The 15,482-nt window shown below is 42.7% G+C and overlaps 1 protein-coding gene across 2 annotated transcripts in view; it reads right to left on the reverse strand.

Moving 5' to 3' along the window:
• PLEKHM3 (pleckstrin homology domain containing M3) overlaps positions 1-15,482 on the reverse strand; it is a 225,014-nt gene that overhangs the window by 68,328 nt on the left and 141,204 nt on the right. The window lies entirely within an intron of this gene.

Below are 15,482 nucleotides of genomic sequence, written 5' to 3' on the forward strand. Positions count from 1 at the left end.
TTTTCCAAGACAAACTTGTCCCTTCTTCTGTCAGCTCATGGTATATTCAATATTCTCCACCAACCTCATGACTCAAATGTGTCAGTTAGGCAGCTGGTGGTATTCATTATTCCTTATATGTTTTGGTAAGTCTAAAACATTTTGTACTAAATTAAAAAAAAAAAATCAAGGTGTGTGCTGGAATAGGAACACTTGGGTTTGAATCCCAGCTCCTCCATTGTAGCTAGATGACTTTGGGCAAGTTAATCGCATTTGTAAGATGTGGATAATAATAGTACCTATTTCAGAGGGCTGTAGTGAGGATTAAATGAGATAATCCACATAGATTTAGAACAGAGAATCGCCTAAAGTAAACACTGAATAATAAAAGCATCTAACATTTTTGAACATATAACAGAAAGTAGCTCTTGTTAATATAATCATTTAGTATGACCATCTCATTTTACAAAGATTTTAAGCGCCAGAGATATTATGTGACTTGGTGAAGGATAAACTGTTGCTGTCATCCTGGACTGAGGGTTTTCTGACTGTCCCTTTCTCTCCCCTTGACTACCAGTTGCCCTCAAGCCTTATGATGACCCTATGTGTGCCAGAGTAGAATTGTGCTCCATACGATTTTTAATGGCTTATTTTTGGAAGTAGATCACCATGCTTTTCTTCCGAGGTGCCCCTGGGTAGACTCGAACCTCCAACCTTTCAGTTAGCTGTGAGCAGGTTAACCGTTTGCACCACCCAGGGACTCCCTCCTTTGACTAAGTGCTATGAAATAAGAGTGAAGCTAGCAGGCCTCCTGCCTTCAGTGAGATTACGCCTTAACAACTCAAGGATGGACAAAGCAGCTGAGGGGAACTCTGACTCCTTCCGCCTGGCTGCCAGAGGATCATTCCGTCTCCAGCTGACAGTAGGCAGAGAAAGGAGACAAAGGTGAAACTCAGATCAGTAGCTTTATTACCCGCTATTGCCTGGCCTACTTTCTCTCTGTGCCCCTGACCTCTGCCCCAGCCAAGAATCCTCAGTTTATCCTTTACCATTAGCCTTCCCCTGGTTTCCGTTTGTCAGCTCTGAACCTTCCCTGATGATGCCCATTCCTTTCTTGTCCCTTTTCTCAGAAGTCCTCAAATAATTCTACATCTTGCCCTCCTGAGTTGCAATGGGCTCTCTGCGATTACCCCATACACAAACGCCAGCTTATATGACCATATAACCTTAAATCGTGCCTCCCCTTTTAGTAGGAAACCCACTAGACAGCATATTATCTCCCGTGAATTTTTATTGGCCAGCTTTTCTGTGCCAGGCGTTTTTCTGTCTCTGGAGTGACATTTTACCTGTCTTTTAGGAGCATAGAGAATCAGTATATTTAACTTGTTTTTGTACATTTGTCATTTGGATCATATTTGTAAAAATGCTTGAAACTGCTTTTTAATGACAAAAAGTAGAAATATTGGGTGAAATTTGGCAAATGGAAGTCTTGCTATTTGTGAAACAGAAGTAGAGGGGCTGAACCTACAGTCAGAGATTTGGCTCTTATTCCTTGTTCCTCCCTGTGCCCAGAAGCCAGCCTGCTTTATGCAAATTGGCTGGAAAACTACAGAAAGTAGGCATATATGGAACCACTTTCACAATTGAATCGCTCCTCAAGGATCATAAAATCATGGAACCAGGGCCCTAGGCTGGAAAGGGCTGTAAAAATTACTCAACCCCTTCTCATTTCACAAATGAGTAAATTCAGGACCCGAGAAGTAAAGTGAAGAAGACTGTTTCTCTCCAAATACACCTATAATTTTCCTCTTGGCAAAAGATACAATAAATACAAAGCAAAAGCTGGGGAACAATATGGTCCAAAGCTGGATGTATTATATGTAATTGTCATTTTAAAATGCCATGTATCTTTAATACTGGGGTTAACAGAGTTGAAAATAATCCCTATCATGGTTAAGTTAAAAATCCATTAAAAAAGAAAATAAAAAAGGAACTTGGCTTTTGTGAAGAGCCAAGAAATGACAGGGATGGGAATATCTTCAGACGTCAGCTGTGTTTCCACTCCTGGCTAATGGAACACATGTATTCAGGGAGATGCATGGAATCTGAACACAATTCAACATCAGTTAATTCTTAAGAGTAAAGGCCCTTCAGTTCAGCTCCCTTCACCTCAACGTTAAAGGAGGCTAGAAAGCCAATTACACTCACAGTGGGGCCTCTCCCCTACTGCAAGGCAAGAATGTATGGCAAATTCTATGTGTGCTTTACAAGCTAGTAAAACTATAATTGCAGGTGGGAAGGAACATGACTTCTTTTTGTTTCTGCCAGCATTTCAGTCCTGGTAAGCCTCTCCCTTCTATAGCTGCAGAAATAGTATGGCTCCAATATTTTTCTTTAAGCACAGAAAATTTGTGTTCTATGATTCTACAAAATTTCCAGAAAGATTGCTTTTTGTTAAATTGAAAAGTTATCTGTGCACAACAGGGTATGCATGTTTCAAAGAGACAGGTGCTGAAGCTGCCTGTCTTTTTTAATAAGCCAAACCCCTGGTTCAAGCTCTGAACATCTCTTGGCAAAGGTGGTGAGGCTCTGAGGTTGGTACCCGACTCTCTTAGCTAGCCCTAGAGAGATCAGAAAGGAGCCCTGGTGGTGCAATGGTTAACTGCTTGATTGCTAACCCAAAGGTTGGTGGTTTGAATCCACCAGGGGCTCTGCAGGAGAAAAGACCTGGCGATCTCTTCCCTTAAAGATTACAGCCTCAGAAACCCTTTGGGGCAGTTCTGCTCTGTCATATAGGGTCACTATGAGTCAGAATCTACTTGTTGGCAACCAACAACAGAGAGATTAGAATGCCTTAGGTGGTGGGGGGAGGGCTCAAGGTGCAATTCCCCTGCAGGACCACTGGGGAAGTCTAATTTAGAACCATCCTAGAGGCAGGAGGAAGTCGACTTAGGGTTTTTTTGCTGCTCCCTAGGGTGACTGTCCAGCTGTTGCCTGCAGCAGGTTCCTGTGGTCTGGGATCCCCTGTAGAATCCAGGAGGCAAAGCTGGAGGGTAGCCAGCATTACTCCTGTGGTGACAGCCTGGCTGCAGTCTAGTGCCCACAGATGCAATGGACATTGCAGTGCAACAAGAGCATCTTGGTGACATTGATGAAAGCAAGGAGCCATTTGTGAAAGGTCCATGTCTCACAGCAGCATAAGACCAGTACTTGTACTACCACCAAAGCTCGTATCTTCTAAGCCGTCATGTGTAAAACAATCTTCTAACTGCTTTACACATTTTAACTCCTGTTAGCCTCGTAATAGGAGTCTCTGGGTGATGCAAACAGTTAACACAAGCACTTGGCTGCTAACCAAAAGGTTGTTGGTTGGAGTTCACCCAGAGGTGCCTTGGAAGAAAGGCCTGGCAATCTACTGCCAAAAAATCAACCATTGAAAACCCTATGGAGCACAGTTCTACTTGACACACATGGGGTCACCATAAGTTGGAATAAACTCCACAGGAACCGGTTAGTGGTTAGCCTCACAGGAACCATTTGGTATATCAAAAGCCCAAAACCAAACCCAGTGCCGCTGAGTTGATTCCGACTCCTAGCGACCCTATAGGACAGAGTAGAACGGCCCCACAGAGTTTCCAAGGAGTGCCTGGCGGATTCAAACTGCCAACCCTTGGGTTAGCAGCTGTAGCACTTAACCACTATGGCACCAGGGTTTCCCCATTTGGTATAGGTACTATTATTATCCCCACATAGATGAAGTGCTTCAGGCACAAAGAAAAGCGACTTGCCCTAGGTCACCTAGTGACTACGGGATGAACTGGGATTTGAACATGGGCAGTCAAGGCTTAACTGCTGCACCCAGCCCTACTGCAATGCCCACCTAGTCCCTTTGTAATGCCCAAAGTGGTGTATCATCACTCCTTTAGAGACCTTTGTCCAGGCAGAAACTGCACCCCAGTTTCATACCAATTGATTGGTTTCATACCAATCTGCTGGTCTAAAAGCTTCTGAGAGCCTTCTTAATTTTGATTTCTGAATTTTGAATTTTCCACCTCACAAAGCAGCGCCAGAAAGAAGGAATCTGGTGATATGTTTCGAATATGATTTATTAACCAACAGCTTGAGGATCTGTAGGGCTTCTTTGCTGCCACATGATCTTCGTCTTCGGCCTTCCGAATGTTTGCATTGCTGCCCTGACCTTGCAAAGTGACCTGAAATAGCTTGCCTGCTTCCTTGTGTGTCCACTTTCAGAGCCCAGCTGTCAGCACATGCAAGTCTGTCAATTAGTGTCTCAAGGGTTTGGGATGGGGTCCACAGCCTTTTGAGGAGCACAATCTAACACTAACCTCCAAATTCCTTCTCATAATTGAGCATTCATTAGTTTGACGGAACAAAAGCCGGCATTCTCTATTATAAAGCAGAGGTCAAAACCAGTGGCCATGTTTTGTTTGGCCCGCGGAGTGTTCAAATATTGAGAAATTTCACATAAAAATACTGATTTCCGGCTTCTCCTGAAAAATGGGAAGAAAGGACAACTCTGGGGCTGCTGAGTAAAAGCTGCCTCTCCAGATGCAGATGCCCTCTCTGTTCATCTCCATGACCTGGAGTCTCACCCTGGGTCTGCTTTGGGCACAGATGCCACTTGCCTGGCCTCTGCAGTAACCTGAGTCAGCATAACCCTGTTTTAAAGCTCTATTTCCCTCCTGTAGAACGTGGAATGGGTTGGATAGGCTGCCCCTCCAAGGTGCCTGGCATACCAGCACAACACTGAGAGAGAATTCATTCTGAGAGGGCAGGCATTGTGCCTTTTCTACCGTTACATCCCTAGTACCTGGCACAGTAAGGGCCTGGTACATAATAGATGTTTATCATTTTCTTCTTATATGGATGGATAAATGAATGACTAGCTCTCAGGAAGAGAGTGAATTTCTGAGGGACAAGAGACTGAACAGCTACACAAGTCCAGGCTTATGAACGCTTGGGCAGCTTTTTGAATCCCTGTCCCGTTTCTTTATCTGCTGTGCTATAAAGATCTTCCCTGCTGTCACAACTGATCCCGAATCTAGCTTAAAATTCTAGGAGCAAATGTGTTGAAGGTTGACTAGGATTTAGACAGAAATAAAAACAACAATACGAAAAGCTGCCCTAGTCAGCCTTCTAACTGTTCCTCAGAAAGTTTCCAATGTAGACAGAACTGCAGGCTGCGGTCGCATGCAGCCGATGGGCTTTGGCTGAGACACACGTGTTAATGCTGTCTCATTAGGCTGCCATACTTCCTGATTCCGTCTCTGGAGTATTATCAAGGCAATGAACTTTGTGAAAGTGATGGAAACTTCCTCGGCCCTCAACACCTGACGACATAGGGCATTCTTATCACCCTTCCATGCCCTTTAGACCAACTGCAAATGTTGTAGGATGATGGGCATGAGGCATTAGGGTGTAAAATTCCCCTGGACATCACTAGGTTGGGCGGCCTCCACTAGAAGTTCTTGGCACACAAGTAGCATGCAGGAGTTTGGCCATAATCAGTAGCAATCACTAGTCCTTTTCTGAGAAAAAAAATAAATAAATAAGCCCTCTTAATTTCAGGGCTAGCATTGTTTCAATCAGGAAGCCGTGGTGGCACACTGGTTAAGTGCTCAGCTGTTAACTGAAAGGCTGGCAGTTTAAACCCACCAGCCGTTCCATGGGAGAAAGATGTGACAGTCTGCTCCCGTAAAGATTTACAGCCTTGGAAACCCTACGGGGCAGTTCTGCTCTGTCCTGTAGGGTTGCTATGAGTTGGGATTGACTCTATGGCAACAGGTTATTGTTTCAATCGCCTCATATGTATGTGGGAAGTAGATAATGACTTACTTACAAGTAAGTAAGACCAAAGAAGAATTGATGCCTTTGAATTATGGTATTGGAGAAGGATATTGAATATACCATGGACTGCCGGAAGAGCAAATAAATCTGTCTGGAAGAAGTACAGCCAAAATGCTCCTTAGAAGTGAGGATGGTGAGACTGCGCATTGCTTACTTTTATCAGGAGGGACCAATCCCTGGAGAAGGACATCATGCTTGGTACAGTAGAGGGTCTGTGAAAAAGAGGAAGACCCTTGACAAGAAGGACTGACACAGCAGCTGCGGCAATGGGCTCAAACACAGCTACCACTGTGAAGATGGTGCAGGACCAGGTCGCGTTTTGTTCTGTTGTACATAGAGTCTCTATGAATTGGAACTGACTCAATGGCACCTAACAACAACAATAACATTGTTCCTGGCACAGAGTATGTGCTTAATCAATATTTGTTTAATGAATAAATGAAAGGGGGAAAACACTGAACCAGGGATTTGGTGATAGAGAGAGTTGAGCTCCTGTTTCTGGGAAACAGGTGGGATGTTAGGATTGAAAACTCTGCTTCTCACTCTGGCTGGACTTCTTTGCAGCTCTAGACATACAACAGAATCTTTATTTCTAAGGAAAATGAGGTGATACTATCATTCCCATTCTGTGAATTTTTTTTTGAGATGAATTATCAAAATCATCCTGAAGCATGGAGGCAGATATTCTTTAGAAATATCAACATCTGTAATGAAAATATTCTCCTGCTTACATTCATGACAGAAACACAGTGAATTAGCTCACTGAGGGGTATGAGGCTACCATGGCCTGAAGTCCTCTTCCCATGTCTGTTTGCTGGCTCACTCCTATGGTCCTTCACATCTTAACTCAGAATCACAGCTTCTTAGAAGCCTTCCCTGACAGCCAAGTTACTAGGTGTTCCAGTTACTAATGCTGCAAAACAAACTACCCCAAAACCTGGTGTGTAAAAAATCATTTTATTACGCTCACAGATCCTGTAGGTCAGGAATTCAGGCAGGATACAGTGGACACGGCTTATCTCTGCCCCATATCTGTAGCCTCAGATGAAAAAGCTTCAAGACTAGGGGTTGGAATTATTTAGAGATGTCTTCACTCACACACCTGGTAGTTGATACTAGGACTCAGCTGGACTATCAACTGTATCAACTACATGTGGCCTTCTCCATACAGTCTCTGCATGGGATAGTTTGGGCTTCCTTACAACATGGGAGCTGAGTTCCAAGAGTGAGTGTACTCAGAGAGCACCAGGTTGAGGCTGCATCACCTTTTATGAGCTAGCCTTGGAAGTCCCATAACATCATTTCCATGGTCACAAGCCCACCCAAATTTAGGCAAGGAAACATAGATTCCATTGTTTGAAGGGAGGCATGTCAAAGTCATAGTATAAGAAGGGTACATGGGATGGGAGATGCCATTGGGGCCATCTTTGCAAAATACAATCTACCACACTGGGGTAGATGTATCTCCCGAGTACCCTGCATTCAATTCCACTGAGCCCTTATAAAATACCTCTCTCAGACTGTGAGCACAGTAAGGAAAGAGACTGTGACTTATCTACCCTTTCTCCTCTGTTCCTAGCGTAGTGCCTGGCACACAGAAGGCATTCAATTGAACTGAATATTTGTTCAATTGAACTGAATAGAAAGGAAGAATCAGAGGGGCTTTTGGGCCCCCTTTCATCCTGGCTGTTGGTGGTATAAAGGAAGTTTGACTAGAGCAATGGAAGAAGAGTGAAGAAAAGTGTCCACATGCTTTTCTAGGCCCAAGGCTGTTCCCTGTGAGTGCATCTTACGTGGTAGAGAAGCTTTTGCTTTCTGATGTCTCTCAAGTTGTGTACAGGAAGTAAGTACAAGAATCATGACAGGCTTCATATTTCTTTTTTCTTGAGCTTTCTAAAAAGTATTATTTTCTTTGATTGCTTAATATCTCTGTGCCATAAAAATGGCAAACCTGAGATTACCCAGGAGGCTGGCCGTTTTTATACATACACACTCATGTGGTACAGCAGAAACAAGGAGTCAGAAAACCTGGGCTCCAATCTTGGTTCAGTCACTTAGAAGTTGCCTAGCTTCAGCAAGACAGCTGATTTTTCTAAATCTTAGTTTTCTTGCCTATAAAGTGGGTAGAAGAACAGGCAGGCCTGCCTCCCTTACAGAGTTGTTTGGGAATGATGCTCTTTACAATAAAGCAATATATAAATATGAGGTGCTATTATGACAGGATATGGTGGTTTTAAATTACGTCCACACAGTCTTTGACTTGCCTCCTTTCAAAAGGTGGCATCTAGTTCCCTTCCCTTAAGTGTAGCCCAGACTTAGTGACTCATTTCAAAGGAACAGAATGTGGCAGAAGTGATACTATCTGACTTCTGAGGCAAAGTTATTACAACAAGGATGGCCTTGCTTGGCTTTTACTCTCTCAGATGCTTTACAAGCCAGCTACCACGTCATGAGGCAATTAAGCAGCCTGTGGAGAGGCCCAGTCGGGAGGAACTGAGGCCTCCCACCAACAACCAGCACCCACTTGCCAGCCATGGAAGTAACCCACTTTGGAAGCAGTTGCTCCAGCCCCAGTCAAGGTTTCCTCAGATGACTGCAGACCCATCTGACACCTTGATTGCACTGTTATAAAAGACCTCCTGCCAAAACTGCCCAACTAAACTGCTCCCCAGTTCCTGACCCACAGGAGAGCCAATTAATGTTTCCTTTTAAGTTCTGAGGCAATTTGTTACACAGCAGTAGATAACTCATACAAGGAATATGCCCTATTAACCAGCCAATAGTGTGGTAGGCACTTGTGTTTCTCTGATCATGTGAGGGGTTAGTTTTGATCCCAACACTCTTCTACGTGCTCCATGTTTCTACTATCATTCATGTGTGAGGTGGCAGGCTGAGGGGCTAGGCGAGGGAGAGCCCAACCCACCATCTGTAAGATCAACACTAACTTTATTCTATATCTTTGAGTAAGTGTTCTTCGGAAAAACAGGCCCTCAACTAGTCAGCGGTATGATTTTTTTTTAACAAATGGAAAACAGACAGACAAACCCGAAACTAAAAAAGGAAAAAAAAAAGATGATTGGAAGCTAAAGTAGAAGTGGGGCCAGCAAACAGGACTCCCAGAAAAGTGATTTTAGACTAACCACCGTCCAATTTTGTGGCAAAACCCTCGATACTACTATATTGTCTCTACTAAAGGCGATTAGGGTTGGCTTCTGAAATCTTTCTCTCAATTGAGCTGCTTCTCACTGGACAATGGGGCTCTCCATCCAACACTCAGAACACATGGTCGTCTCTCTGATCCGATTTACCAAAAAAGGGTAATAACTTTGCCCTTGTTGTTGTTGCTGTTAGTTGCCCTAGAGTTGGCCCCTGACTCGTGGCCTCAAAATACCAAGCACGACAGGATCGGGCCGTTGTGATCCAGAGGGTTTTCACTGGCTGACTTTCTGAAGTAGGTTACCAGGCCTTTTTTCCTAATCTGTCTCAGTCTAGAAGCTCTGCTGAAACCTGTCCAGCATCATGGCAACACGCAAGCCTCCACCGACAGACGGGTGGTAATTGCGCCTGAGGCGCATTCGCCAGGAATCAAGCCTGGGTCTCACGGAAGGTGAGAATTCTACAACTGATCCACTACTACCCTCAACTCTGGACTTGAAAAAACCAAACCCATTGCCGTCGAGTTGATTACGACTCATAGCCACCCTACAGGACAGAGCAGAACTGCCCCACAGGGTTTCCAAGGAGCGGCTGGTGAATTTGCACTGTTGACCTTTTGGTTAGCAGTAGAACGCTTAACTACTATGCCACCAGGGCTGCAACTCTGCCCTTAGTTATCCACATTTTTTGCCACAGCCCTGCCTGCCTCCCCTCATTCTTTTAATGCATCTGCAGGCCAGGTGTTTGGTTGCAGTTGGGCACGGTGATTGGGTCTGCAAAACAGAAAGCGTTTTCTCTGGGCAAAAACTAACCAGTTTGCATAAAGAACAACCTGTACCATCACCTTATTAATCAGCTGCTATAACCCACTTGGAGCCCTGGTGGCGCAGTGGTTAAGTGCTCGCTTGCTAACCAAAAGGTTGGCAGTTTGAACCCACCAGCTGCTCCGCAGAAGAAAGATGGGGCAGTCTGCTTCTGTAAAGATTTATAGCCTTGGAAACCCTATAAGGCAGTTCTGCTCTGCCCCACAGGGTCACTGTGAGCTTGGTTTTTTGCTTTTTATAACCTGCTCAGCTAACTGACTGCATCACCAAAACACCAAAAAGCCAGTAGTCATGATCAGCAAGATTCTGAAGTCTGAAGGCCTCTGAGAGGGGTCAGAAGACCTGGCTCCAGTGCTGACTTGGTCACTTCACAGTAGCTGTCACCCACCACCCCCACCCCAGATTTAAAACACCCTGAGGGCCTGAGCCTGAAGGCGTGAGCTGTTTAGCTGCTCCAGATACACCGCTATCCTGAGAAACGGCTTCCCATTTGCTCTGCTACCAACCTGCCAGTCCTTTGAAGAATCACATTCATCCTCTTCCCTGAAAAATCTTCTAGGAAACACTCGCAGTCAAAATCCACTTATTTAAAAGGCTTGATTTGGCCCTCAAATAACTTACACTTCTCTCTCCTAATTCATGAATTGGTTGGAACCACCCTGGATAAAGTAGCTAACAGAGATTTAGTGATGTTTTAATGGAGGCCTCATTCCCGCTGGCCCCAGATTATGCTCAGGGGTTTCTGAAGGCAGTGCCGGCCGCAGTGGACACAGGCACTGGCCACAGAACAACACAGGCGAGCTGTCACGCTTTGTTTTTCTGCTTGTTAAATCTGAAAGGTCCTAATTAGTTATCCTGCCCGCTAATGCCTGGGTGGACAATGGCGGGGGGATCAGGGGTGCTGAGAGGCTATGAATACAAGTTCTTTGGGCTCCTGAGCATGGGGACCGGTGACTTGGTTGTGGGCACTGAGGCGCTGTGTCCCTGTGGGCTGAGGATTCAAAGACGTCAACCCCCATGCGAATAAAGGTCATCACCTGTTACTTCTTCAGTTAAAGGGCAGCCGTGCTGGGTGCCCACTTAGGCTCGTCAGCCTTTGTCTGCTGACTCTGTGAACAGCGCCCACAGAGAATAAAATTGTCTGATGCTGTGTCTGCTTGGTGGGGCAGGGCTATGGAAAATAACTCACATATCTTCCTTGAAGAAAAATTCAGCCAAGTATGTTTTTAAAAAGTGGTCCTCAAATGCCTTAAATATTGCCTTTTGATGACTGCACGGGCTGGCTAGAAAGGCTTTAAGGCAGGACCACCATTTGCATTATTTCTTCAAGGGCTGATTCTGACAAATGATTAGGTCACACTGATAATTACTAAGGTCTGAGGGCTAGAAAAAAGTTAACAGACAAGTTAGCTGTTCAGGAATGTTTAGTGAGTGTTCAGAAAGTTTGCAACTTTGAAGAACTCACCATTATCCTGACATTTAAAAAGCTGAGATTTTTATTTGGTTTTAGAATTCTGTGCCTTATAGATTGACATTTCTAATTTTGTTTTGTTTAGGGGTGAACATTAATTAGTTTGCTTTTTTTGGGCAGGAGGAGAGAGAGCTAGTAAGGCAAGGCTAGTTAGTATATGTATTCATCCGCCCATCCACCCATTAATTCATCAAACATTTACCTGCCCCCATAAGTTATGTCTGTTGCTTAGTTGATGTGTTGTTGCTTTAATATAAAACAAACCGTCTGCAACTAAAAATGCAGCATGCCTTTGAGTGCTGAGGGTCCTCGCCTCTGGCATCCTTCCCACTTCACATCTCTTTAGTATTTCAAATCCCAGACTTTTCATGAAAATTTATCTGTTGAAATCTCCCTCTCCACCAAAGGTCATGTTGTGTTTCATTTTGTTAACAAGACAAATGAATTTATGTCAAGATAATAATAATTTATTCTTCTCAGATAATATATTTCACATTAACTGGGATTTAAACTGCCTTAATTAAAGGTAGGGTCTACTTTGGAAATTTAGGGCCCATGGAAGATAACAATGAGGAAATGAGTTCCTCAGATTGTCCCACTTAAGGGAGCAGGGAAGTGGGTGTGAGGTGGAGTCTGTGGGTTGGGAGGGGCTACTCAAACCAACAGCCTCACCCTTGGGATCATCCAGTATCCTTTCTCATGAATCATGTACAAATAGAATCATTCAATGATTAACTTACACATGCCCCAAAGGTGAGTAACACCAGAAGCGTTAGTCATTAATATACATTTTAGGTTTTGTCACAAGAGTACAGGTAGCCAACATTTAGAAGTCAAATCTGACCTTTTCTTTCAGCAAGTGAGAGGAACTTCAGAAAAATTCTCCTATCACTTACATGGCCCAAGGAATGACATATTAAACCAGGCTTCTGATTTGCACCTTAAGAGCAACTAAGAACTCCTGAGCATTAACTTACATATACTAATGAATTCTAACTGGTAAAATTTGGAACCTTTTTATCAGCGTCTTAAAAGAGGCAAGAGTGAGTAGGGGATAGCTTGTCACACACTTAACAGGAAAGAAGGGAGTCATAACATGTAAGATTAAAAAAAAAAAGATAGAGCCAAGTATTCTTCCTGGCCTAGTAGGAGGGCCAAGGAAAAGGGGGCATAAAATGAAGACAGAGGCTCTCCGAATCCTAGAAGCTTCAGCTAAATTGATGAACTGAGTCTATCTGCTAAAACTTTAGGGATTGTTACTTCTAAAAAGGAAACCAGAGAGTGACAAGAAGGTACAAATTTTTTGGTTCCAGAATTCCTTCAGCATCTTTATTTTCAGTATAATTTATATTTTGTGTACTATATTATTTTTAAATTATACATGATTAATTTATAAATTCCCTTTACCATGTTTATTAAGTTCTTTCCTTTTTTCTTTGAGAGGAAAATGTCTATGTTTTGTTTTTTTAAATAAAAGCTAACGGGAAAAATCAACTTCTCTTAAGAAAAATTTGTGGAAAAGCATCTGTGCCGTTAGGAAGGATATTTTTAGTATTATCATTATTCAGGATACATAACTCTTTGTTCACCTGTTTTAGTTTATCTGCTTTTCCCTGAAAAATCTGTAAACTGAAATTCAATTTTCTATAGTTACTTTATAGATAGATCTGCTTTTATAGAAATCTCTGTTTTAGGAGTGAGGAGGGGAATCAAGCATGGAGAAAATAATTTACTCAGAAACCCCTGAAGATGACATGAAACAGGAGGGTAGAGCAGCCAGGGGAGGCCAAAATGGCGCAGAGGCCAACATGGGGGTGGCAGTTGGGTCGGTTAGGAAAGGCGGACTTTGCTGGTACCACTGACACAGTTTTTCTACAAAGCAGTAGTATATATATTTTACTTTCTCCTTGTGTTCGCTTACCTTTTATATTTGCAAGAACAGATCTAGAAAACGTGCTTGACATTTACTCAGAAACTGAGGGAAGATGGGGTGGGGGTGCCCTTCTGTGTTGATAGCCAAGATGCAGACAGATCAAAAGCTAAATCCAATTTAACCCACCTCAGGCAGAAAAAGTAATTGAATTAAACTTCCTCTAAATATGATAAGTTTGGGGCTCTTAAAGCCAGGCACAAAGAACCAGGTTGGAGTGAGCTGTTAAGTAAATGGATACATTGAGCTCTAGCCACCCCGCCCATGGGGAGCTTGATAAGCTGCTGATTGCCTCTATCACTTTACTACCAAGGCTGAAAACTGATTAAGCTGCTCCTGGGGCTTCCGGACTAATGGCCTGGCCCACCAAGAATACTGCAGCCACTGATTCAAGTAAGCTGCCTGGCATGTATGGTTTGATTATTACAAAAAAAAAAAAAAAAAGAAAAGTAGAGGGAAAAAAAAGACAGCAGGGTTTGGAAAGCTTTAAAAAGCAAGCTTTATTATGCCAAATGGAAGAACTACTTTGACGCCCTAAAATGAATATGGAATTACTCTGATTCTTTCTCTTCATCTGATATCAAAACTCGTTTTTGAAAGGCATCCTCAAAGAGAACTCACTTTGGAGCCCACCCATTCTATTTTAAACCACCTTTACAAGAACGGTCTGGGCCTTTAAAGGTACTTCTCAAGTGATAGAGTCTGGGTCCTCAGATACTATGATCAGGAAGAGTCCTAGAAACTAGATAAATGTATAGTGGGGGTTTTAACAGATTCTTTTCCTTAGACGCTATTCGAAAATCATAATTAAAAATATACCCCTTCCCACCCTAGCCAGCAGGTCACTGCCATTTGACTATGCAGTAAAGGGCCCGGGAGTTGGACTGAGGGGTGGGGCTGCTAAAAAAAAAAAAAAATGTGCAAATAGGTTTAAGCTTGACACTAGAATGGAAATTAACAGCTAGTATAGGAAACCCTGGTGGTGCAGTGGTTAAGCGTTCAACTCTACCAGGCACTCCTTGGAAACTCTATGGGGCAGTTCTACTCTGTACTATAGGGCCGCTATGAGTTGGAATCAACTCAGTGGCAATGGGTTTGGGTTTTTTTTTTTTTTGGTTTTATTCTCTCAGACCTCCCTAAATAAACTCTGCAGAACTACTTCTGCCATTTAAAATAACTTCTCTACGTCCAGGGTGACAAAGAGAACACAAAAGTTTTAAGTTTTTAAATAAGAAAAACACCTTGAAGTGTAATGTAATGACTGAAGGATCTGAACACATTTAAGTTGATCTCATTTTCTCTGGGCAAAACAACCAAATACGAAACAATTACAGAACAGAATACAACAGTTTGAGATACTCGGAAAGTTGCCACATTTATTTTTAAAACTGTCTCTAGAAAGAATTAATAGATATCTAGAGAGGAAAGTAATGTTTTTATTTAGTGTCTAACAACTCCTTGGGGAGTTAACTGTTGATTTAAATGACTCACCAAAGCTTAACACATTCAGCATTTAGGACTGAAAAGACAAAATGGTTTTATTCCTGGCTGCTAACCTGGTCAATCATTAAAAGGACACACACTATTAAAAGTATAACAAGATAATTTTTTTACTGTTATACGCTCTGCCATATTTTACTAAACTTTAAAAGTCATCCACCTTTTGGCTTCAGAATAAGTCAAAAGGCTTAATATATTTGTTGTCTTTTATATATTTTTTCTCATACAACATTTTTACCGAGATGTAATTCAAATAGCATAAAATTCACTCTCAAAGTGTACAATTCAGTGGTTTTAGCATATTCACAAAGTTGTGCAAACATTACCACTATCTAACTCTAGAACATCTGCATCACTCCAAAAATAAACCCGCACCCATTAGCAGTCATTTTTCATTCCCCAGCTCTCCTCCGATCTCAGTAACCACTAATCTACTTACTGTCTCTATGAATTTGCCTATTTTGGGTATTTCATATGAACAGAATCATACAGTATGTAGTCTTTTGTGACTGGCTTCTTTCCCTTAGCATGATGTTTTCGAGGTTCATCCATGTCGTATCATTATCAATTACTTCATTCCTTTTTAAGGCCTAATACTCCACGGTGTGGATACAATTTATCCATTCATCTTGATACATATTTGGGTTGTTTCCATTTTTTGACATTATTTTATGAATAATGCAGCTATGAAAGTTTGTGTACAAGTTTTTGCATGGACATGTTTTCAATTCTCTTGAGCACACACCTTGGTGCG

Source organism: Elephas maximus, chromosome 6 (assembly GCF_024166365.1).
Source record: "Elephas maximus indicus isolate mEleMax1 chromosome 6, mEleMax1 primary haplotype, whole genome shotgun sequence".
NCBI lineage: Eukaryota > Metazoa > Chordata > Mammalia > Proboscidea > Elephantidae > Elephas > Elephas maximus.